The 8457-nt window shown below is 36.4% G+C and overlaps 1 long non-coding RNA gene across 1 annotated transcript in view; it reads left to right on the plus strand.

Annotated features, from left to right (window-relative positions):
* The window catches only part of LOC116752320, a 53491-nt gene extending 47354 nt beyond the window's left edge, over nucleotides 1-6137 (plus strand). The window contains exon 3 of the long non-coding RNA XR_004349439.1: nucleotides 6036-6137. This is a non-coding gene — a long non-coding RNA (uncharacterized LOC116752320). The remainder of the gene's footprint in view (nucleotides 1-6035) is intronic.
* Nucleotides 6138-8457: the final 2320 nt, after the last annotated feature.

Below are 8457 nucleotides of genomic sequence, written 5' to 3' on the forward strand. Positions count from 1 at the left end.
CCAAAACTTAGTTCAGCAGGCAATCCATTTTGTGATTTTTATCAAGTCTAGTTTTTGATCCATGGACTGTTTAATTAGCATGTTGGCCTAAATAGCTCCTGTACCTTATAATTCTAGAATTCTATGATTTTTTCTTTATTTGTATCAATCCATAGAATAGTAATTCCCAACAATTTCCCACAGCTTTCCAGTGTACTATGAGCTCTTTTCATTGCAACAACTCAAACTGATATTGAATATCATTTCATTTTGTTAAGTCAACTTTACAAACTGTTTTTAGTGATGTCCATCAAGTAGATCATTAAGTCAAATGGTTGGTGGTATAGAATTGGGAACAACTTGCTACAAATAAAAAGTAACCTAGGATAATATTAATACAGTGCTAAAGAAAGGTAATTTCCTTAAGAGGGTGGGTATTAGCCCTGTCATATTAAGATAGTAAACAATTATTAGAACAGCAGCACAATGCTATGTGTGAAAATGTGCATGGTAGAATAACTGTGAATGGTTTTCTAAATAGATACTATGACAACTTGTTATACTTTAGTAGTGATTACTTTATAATTATAATTGCCTTTCAAAAAATGTTGTATTGGGTCTTTTAAACTTTACCAAATAATTCAGGCGTTCGTAGGGGTTTTTACAAATATAAGAATTTTAAGATTTACTATAGAAAGTTGGATAATGGAGCTGATACGTAGTAAATACACCTCAAATTAGATGGAACTCTCTGAATCCAGTCTTAAAATTAAAAAAAACGTATCTAGAGACAGACCACTTTAAGTCCTCTCTGGCTTAGTGCAGGATGCTTTTCTGAATTTACTGTAAATAGGAATTGTATAAAAAGGAAGGCATGTGTCTACATTTTGTTATGGTACTTAACTTTGAGGAATGTATACTCCAAGTTGCTATGGTGAATAAATACTCAACTTGCAGTCATATTCAAATTTTGAGATTATTTTCTTGATAATTAAATATTTTCCTAACTTAAAAAATTCTTAAAACCAGAACTATTGTTTTTAAAAACATGTGAAGTTAATAATAAGTATGAAAAAATGCCTTGGCTCAGAAATGGAAAAATGAAAAGCATGGATCAAATTGCCTAGCACTTCTTTGTTAGTTTGACATGAGGCCAGAAGCAAGAGTTTATACTAAACGTTGTTTTTAAAATGCACCCTTTACTGATATTTGATATTTTCCCCAAGCAAACTAAGATGTGAAATTTAATAATCCTTTATGACAATTTTATAAAAATGGACTGCCATGCTTAATTGATGACGAGCCGCTTCATCTGCCACCTCCAGACATTCGCTGTAAGTTATTGATACAGGGTTCACAGCCTCTATCCATCAGATCTTTGACTGCATCTGTGTCATTAACCTTTGGGTTGATCTGAGAGTGGCATCACCCGACTAAATGGCTGTCACGTCAGCTTGGCAGCTGGGCTTCACATGTTCTCTTTCACTTTGTCTCCCAAGAGCATTTGAACAGATAGGGACAAAGTGATGTAGCCAATTAATTACCTTGTGATTTCTAGATTGTCCAGCTTTTCTCCTGAGATAATGTCAGGAGGAAATAAAATCTAAAATATATGAGTACTTGATGCACTAGAAATATGAGTCAAAAGTCTTTGTGCCGTAGAGACCCAGGTTCTGATTTCAGCTCCAAATCTATGTGACTTTTTGTAAGTTACTTAACTTCTCTGGGCCTCATTGGAAATTATTTAGAGGCAGAGACAGTGAATTTTCCTCCAGGATTTATTCTCCTTGTATTAGTTTATAGATAAGTCCTACCTGTTGGGGACAGATCTATCTTTTGGAAGTGTTAAGGACAAAAGGGTATAAAATAAATAAATATGTTGCTAGCTTCCCCTCCCTCGGAGTCTTGGAAGAAGCACATGGGCTCTGAAAGTTATACCACCCTAACTTCACAGTAAATCTGCCTTGACCAATTCTGCCACATACACATAGGTTTTAGTAGGGCTTCTGCTCTCCTAGCTAGAGACATTTCTTAACCTGCCTTATTCTTGAGTGAGATCATCTGACTAAGCTCTGGCTCACAGAAGAACACAAATGTTACATGCAACTTTCAGATTCTGTTCTTAAAATAACCCACTTACACCACCCCTTCCCCCCTTTTTTTTCTTTTTCCACTGGCTGGAGAAAGCAGTACCAGAGCAATAGTTGGGCTTGGGAAATGGCATCATCTTGGACTCAAGAGATGGAAGCTCTACCTTGAATCTGGCAGAACCCTCTTGGGATAACACATTCTAGATCACCCTATATATCTAAGTATTCTTTAAAAAAGAAATAAACCTATATCTTTTTTTTTAAAGTCAACGTATATTCGGTCTCTTTGCTAAAGTAGCTTAGTTTAAAATCCTAATAAATATAAACACCTACATTCTGGTATTTTTATGAGGGTTAAATTATATAAGCCATGTAAAATGCTTGCATGTGGTACTGTGCAAACACTCTCTTTGCAGATGGAATTTTTAAATTATCTAGTTTTGTTTGGACAGACAAGTAATCCTAAAATCAATAGAGAAGTTAAACCTCAGTGGTTAATGGTTTTAAAAATCTCTATTTCCTTTATCTTAGTATAAATGTTTCACTGGTTTAGCATTTACAGGGCAAAGGTACTGCCCATATCATCCATCCCATCTTCATATTTATTATACTTTATGGATATTTTGATGAGTTTATAATGTATATAATAAAGTTTATAGGACATGTAGTAGGTACTCAACACATGTTAAAATAGTCTACTTCTTCCCTTTCATCACATTCTACATTAGATATAAAATATAATGGCTTTCAAGCTCACAAATATTCACCCATTAGCCTTCGTATTCGTTTGAGGAACTGCACCTTCTCCCCACATTCTAACAATATGATAAAAGGGAACTGTTGGGATGTTGCCTCTTTCTTCATAGCCCTTAATGGACTTGTGAATATTTCCCTAGGATTTCTAAAATATTGGTAAGAGAGAGGCACTCTTTCCTGTGGTTCTGCTATTTTAGAAATGTGAAAATTAAAGCTTTCTGTAGTTTTGTCTGCTGTCACACAGCAATAGTTGTGTAATAATTGATTTACTTGTTCTAAAACACGCAAGACAAGTTTCACTCTAGCTTTTCTTGTAATTCGAGTCCATGAAACAAAATATTTCTCCTTGATTAGGTGAATTAAGGTGGGTTTCTTTCACTTTCTGTGAAAATAATCCCTGAATAATGAGGGAGCTCTTTGCTTCAGTGCAGTGTCTCCCATGGGCTGTTGCTGGAACAAAGATCACTATGCCTGAATTCTCTGCCAGATTAAGTCGGCAAGTGCCCTGCCTTATACAAAGAGAGTTGTTCTCTAGGACACAATCCTACCCTCGAGGGGTTTACCATAGAGAAGAAATGATATGAACAAAATAAGTAGCTATATAACAATACAAGCTTTAAGTAACTGTGAAAAGCAATAATAAAAAGAGATATGACAATGTAGTGCAGTGTTCATCACAAATATAATTTCCTGTGGAACTTGAGGTTCAGGACAATAAGCAAAGCAAAGCGTATCATAAATCATTAAGAGAATATTTGTTTAAAACTTCTGTGGGATAGTACCTGCAGGCTATGCCTTCCCTTTTTCTGCAGCCTGAATAAGGTAAATAGAATTAGGTCAGCAGCCATGTAACAGAGCAGGACCCTATGGGGTCTTCCCGGGATAGGCCCTTCCCCCATATCCTCTGCTTTAGCTCCTCTCTGTTACCTAGATAACAGTATTTCCTGAGTTGTTTTACAGATGTGAAAATCCCCCACCAAATGGAAGATGTTAACTACTTGATGACCAGGTGCACATAGCCCCAGGACTCCTGGAGCCTAAGGACTGATACCCTTAACCCCGTGACACAGATGGCCCTGCAATAAACCTTTCTCTGCTCCAAACAAGGACGTTTTGGTTTGTTTGGCCTCACTGTGTGTCAGGCACATGAACTTGTGCTAACAGCAAAACCATAAAATCTGAAAAGATATGAAGCCTCTAAAGGCTTTTCTCCTGCACTCCCCACCACCCTCATCACTCCTCCCCTCCCTGAGTATACTGCCTTCTTTAGCTCTCCCTTAAGAGCTAAGCTCTCTCCTTTTCCTTGCAGAAAAGGCTGCGCAAGTCTACGCACTGGCCCAGCAGGATGTAGCACTATGTGCATCCCCAGAAGCATAAAGGTTTTAGAGTTTATTGAATTAACTGTGCTGCGTAGTATTCAGTGAAATATAATTAAGCCTCACATTTTCTGTAACTCCTTGGTTGTAGTTTTTATTTATCGTTCCAGGCCTTACTGGGAGTGCTGGGGAAATTCTCCTGAACCACAATACATTTGTCTGGGTATTTGTTTGCATACCTGCTCAAAGCCTTTCCACAAGTTCTGAGTATTTTTCCTATATGTCAGCTGCTCACCGAGTTTCCCTCATGGGTCACATCTGTAACACCCACTTCTTTTATTCTCTTATAAATGAACTGGTCATCCAAACCACGTTATCGACTTACTTAGAATGTTTATCACCATGATCACGTTGATTAATTTGCTAACCTCAGGGATTAAGCTGTCTTGACTATTAACAGTGGTTTGAAAAAGCAAGAATTTGCCACTTCCTTTGGGTTGATACTATGTAGACTGCTTGCCATATGGCCTGGGCACACATGACCTAGTTAAGAGGAGGCAGAGCTACGTGTTGGCAAAAGAATCGGAGGCCTTGGAGCAGGACTGTATACCTAGACTGACATGGGTTTAAGCTAGGCCCTACCACTTAGTAGCTGTATCACCCTAATCAAGTTACTTACTATCTTTAATTTCTTTAAGTTTCACCAGTTGTAAGACTAGCAAACACAGCTTACAGACTTGTGGAACTTAAGAATGACAACATTCATAAAATATTTACCAGGTCTATAGTGAGCACTCAGTAGTAACCATTAGTTTGTGATTGAGATAACAGTGAATATGAATAAACAACAAGTAAATGTATAATATGATTCTGTGATACTTTTTATATTGTAAAATTAATTTAGCAAATTAAAGGAACCATTTGGGGGCTTAGTTTGAAAGCTTAGTATTCCTCTAAAGAAAAAAAAAATGAGGACAAGATTCATCCTTAGATAATTTTAAACTAAAGTTATTCTAAAATTTAATCCAATAAACAATTACTGGGTTTGGAATAAAGTCATTCTAAAATTTAATCCAGTAAACAGTTATTGGGTGTTGTTTGTGCCAGGAAATATGCAAGCATCAGTAATACAAAATTAAGCATAGTTTAGTGATATAAGCATACTGATTGAGCATGTACATGAGATAACCTGAATGTAAAAGTGAAACAGATAATTGTTCAGACATGAAATAAGTGTGTGATATTTTCTAGTCTGCATAACTGTTTATTTCATTTATACCTCCATATTTTACTAGTTGTAGTTTTTCAACATATAATTGAACTTCTACAGTAGGAAAGGAGAAGCATTTTAATTTCCATCAAGATTTAGTATATGTATTTTTCACTGCAACATCCATGCTCTTACTATTAAACTAGGATAAATAATGTGTAGAATTTATTGTTTGATCATGATTGTTTACCTATGCAAAATAAAAATTGGAAGAAATTTACTTGTGTATAGATAATTAATCTTGCTCAATTGTCTAAAAATAACATCTATATGGATAACTGATTATGGTACTTTTGTTCCTCACTTATTTTCTCATCCTATAAATTTTTATCTTCAACTATTCAGTTATTGGGAGATAACATTTTGTGATTTTAAAAAGGCAGCTAATTTTATGTAAATGTTTTGGTTCTTGATATGTAAAGATGTACAAATACAAAATAAAAGGTTTGATTCTCCCTGTGAAAAATAAGGGAAGAGATGTCCTGCCCTCCGTTTTCTTAGATACTTGCTTTAGAAAATTTATAATTATAAATACTTTCTCAGTCTCTTTGAAACGTATGTAAACCTTTTTAAAGTTAAATAAGTCTTTTGTCAGTTTTACAATTCTGGAATATCTTTCTGTAGGACCTAGGAACCATACCTTTGAAATATAATCATCAAGGAAGGTAGCACCCATATTTCCCAGTTTCTGTGAGAGCCCAACCATGACCAAGTTGCAAAACTACCACCTGTCATAGAGGTAAGAATTTAATTTGCCTTTGGGTAAATCCAGTTAACGAATATAATGGATCATCTCAGGTGAATTTAGAATGAACTATGTGTGACAATGGTGCTGTCAAGTCCTCTTACTTGAACAATAGTTATTGTTTACCTTGGGAGCATGTATGGAATGGGTTGTGTCTGCTTGGCTGTATAAAAGGGTGAGATTTCTTTCTGCCTTTGAAATCTCTTAGTGAGTTACTGTAAGGCTCATCGTGTTCTGGCTTAATACTCATTCAAAAATAAAATTATTTTCTCTCACTTCTGCCTTCGTGAAGCCATTTTTCTGGCTCAGCAGATTTTTTAAAAATTATATTTTCGGGCTTCCCTGGTGGCGCAGTGGTTGAGAGTCTGCCTGCCGATGCAGGGGATGCGGGTTCGTGCCCCGGTCCGGGAAGATCCCACATGCCGCGGAGCAGCTGGGCCCGTGAGCCATGGCCGCTGAGCCTGTGCGTCCGGAGTCTGTGCTCCGCAACGGGAGAGGCCACAACAGTGAGAGGCCCGCGTACCGCAAAAAAAAAAAAAAAAATTATATTTTCCCAACAAAGGTGAACACAAATATTTACTCATTAAACCATTCATAGTTTTTAAAATGTTATTTAAGCACTGCTCAACAACTATTTAAAAATAAATAAAAATCTGTATACATGCACATATGTATTAAGTTGAATCATTTGATAATGTTTTGCAAGTGAAAAACAGTAGAATATCAGCAGTTTCATGTGTTATAACCTAAATTATATGCATTTAGAGAAATGTGTGGAAGAATCTACAGCTAACTGTTAATATCAGCTAATTAGTTGGGGAGAGTTTATTACATTTTCTTTTATGTATCTGTCCTCATATTTTTTGACTTATTGCAATAAGTTTGTATTATTGTTTTTCTTGGTTTACAAAGTAAATTGATTTTTAAAAAGATGCTAATTGCACTTGCAACATAAGCGTCATTAATCAAGGCAGGGACAATTCCCCTTTTACATTTTCTTTTAATGTCCAGCTCCTAATGTAGTGCTACATAAATATTTGTGAAAGGAAAAAAAATGAAAAACAATGTGTGAATGAATGAATGACCATAGCCAGAGAAGATTTTTGAGGGAATAGTGAAGACTTAAATAAGCTATACTGAAATCGTTGACAGGTGTTTGGGGGTAAAAAACAAAAAAAAACAGAGGCCGTATATAAATAAATACCTTTTTGGAAAAGTTTGGCCAATAATAGACTCGGTAAAGTGACTTACATTGTTCAAAAGAGAACCTTTGGTGGTTGTGAGTTCTCAGTGCATATTTGCATGCTTATTAACATCATTGTTGGTGGCAAAGAGGTTGAAGATAGAGAAGGAGACAGGATAACTAAAAGCTAGAGATCGCTGAGAAAGCAGTGGTCTTAATTAAGATCTGGTCTTAATTTGGTTCATACAGAGTTCTTCCATTATTCCAAAAAAGAAGAGAAGGTCGCAGAGGCAGGTCTATTTGTGCATCTGTTGGAAGATTAGGAGGATCTTGGCTGATGATGACTTTTCTGTCTCTGCGAGGCCTGGAAATGAGATATGATGCATCTGTTTTTCATGTTGCAATTGCTCTTTCTGAGTCCAATATCTGTACAAACAGAAGTGGTACCTTACATGCTTTCAAAGCTACAAGTTTTAGTGGTCATTTGCATGCCCAGCTACTAATTCTGAAGAATGGTCATTGTGCCTGAGTGCCTAGGACAGATGGTTTTTCATCTTTAGTTACATATTGCCAAATAAACTCTCCCCCTGTGGACAACCCTGGAGTTGATCACAGATCATCAGCCCATTTTCTCCTTTCCTCTTGGTGAGTTCCCATTTGGGGTCCTTGGTTCCTTTCTTCAGTCAGGACCACCAAAGGACTTGAAAAGAAGGGAATGAATTCTGGATCCCTTTTCTTCCAGAGACTCTGTATTAATTGAGGTTCAGTCAGGAAACCAGAAGTAACTCCAGGTATTTCAAACAACAAATGGCTTAATAGAGGGGATTAAAAAATATTAGAAGGTCTGGGGTAGAAAAGATTAGGGAAGCCACTCTACCATTGAGGAAATCAGGAAATTATCAAATTATAGGAAACCACTGCCATTGATTTCACTGCTCACTGTACTGAAGCAGGTGAATCTTTGGAGGACACTGGGAAGTTGCTGGAAAACCCTTGATGCTGAAGCCTTAGTAATTGCCAGCCACAGCCATGAGAATAATAATTGCTTTTGCTTTTTGCTTTTCTTCCAGATTTACACTAGCTCCTCTCATTGGCAGAATCTAATCTAGGGCCATAAT

The sequence above is a fragment of the Phocoena sinus genome, chromosome 3 (assembly GCF_008692025.1).
Source record: "Phocoena sinus isolate mPhoSin1 chromosome 3, mPhoSin1.pri, whole genome shotgun sequence".
NCBI lineage: Eukaryota > Metazoa > Chordata > Mammalia > Artiodactyla > Phocoenidae > Phocoena > Phocoena sinus.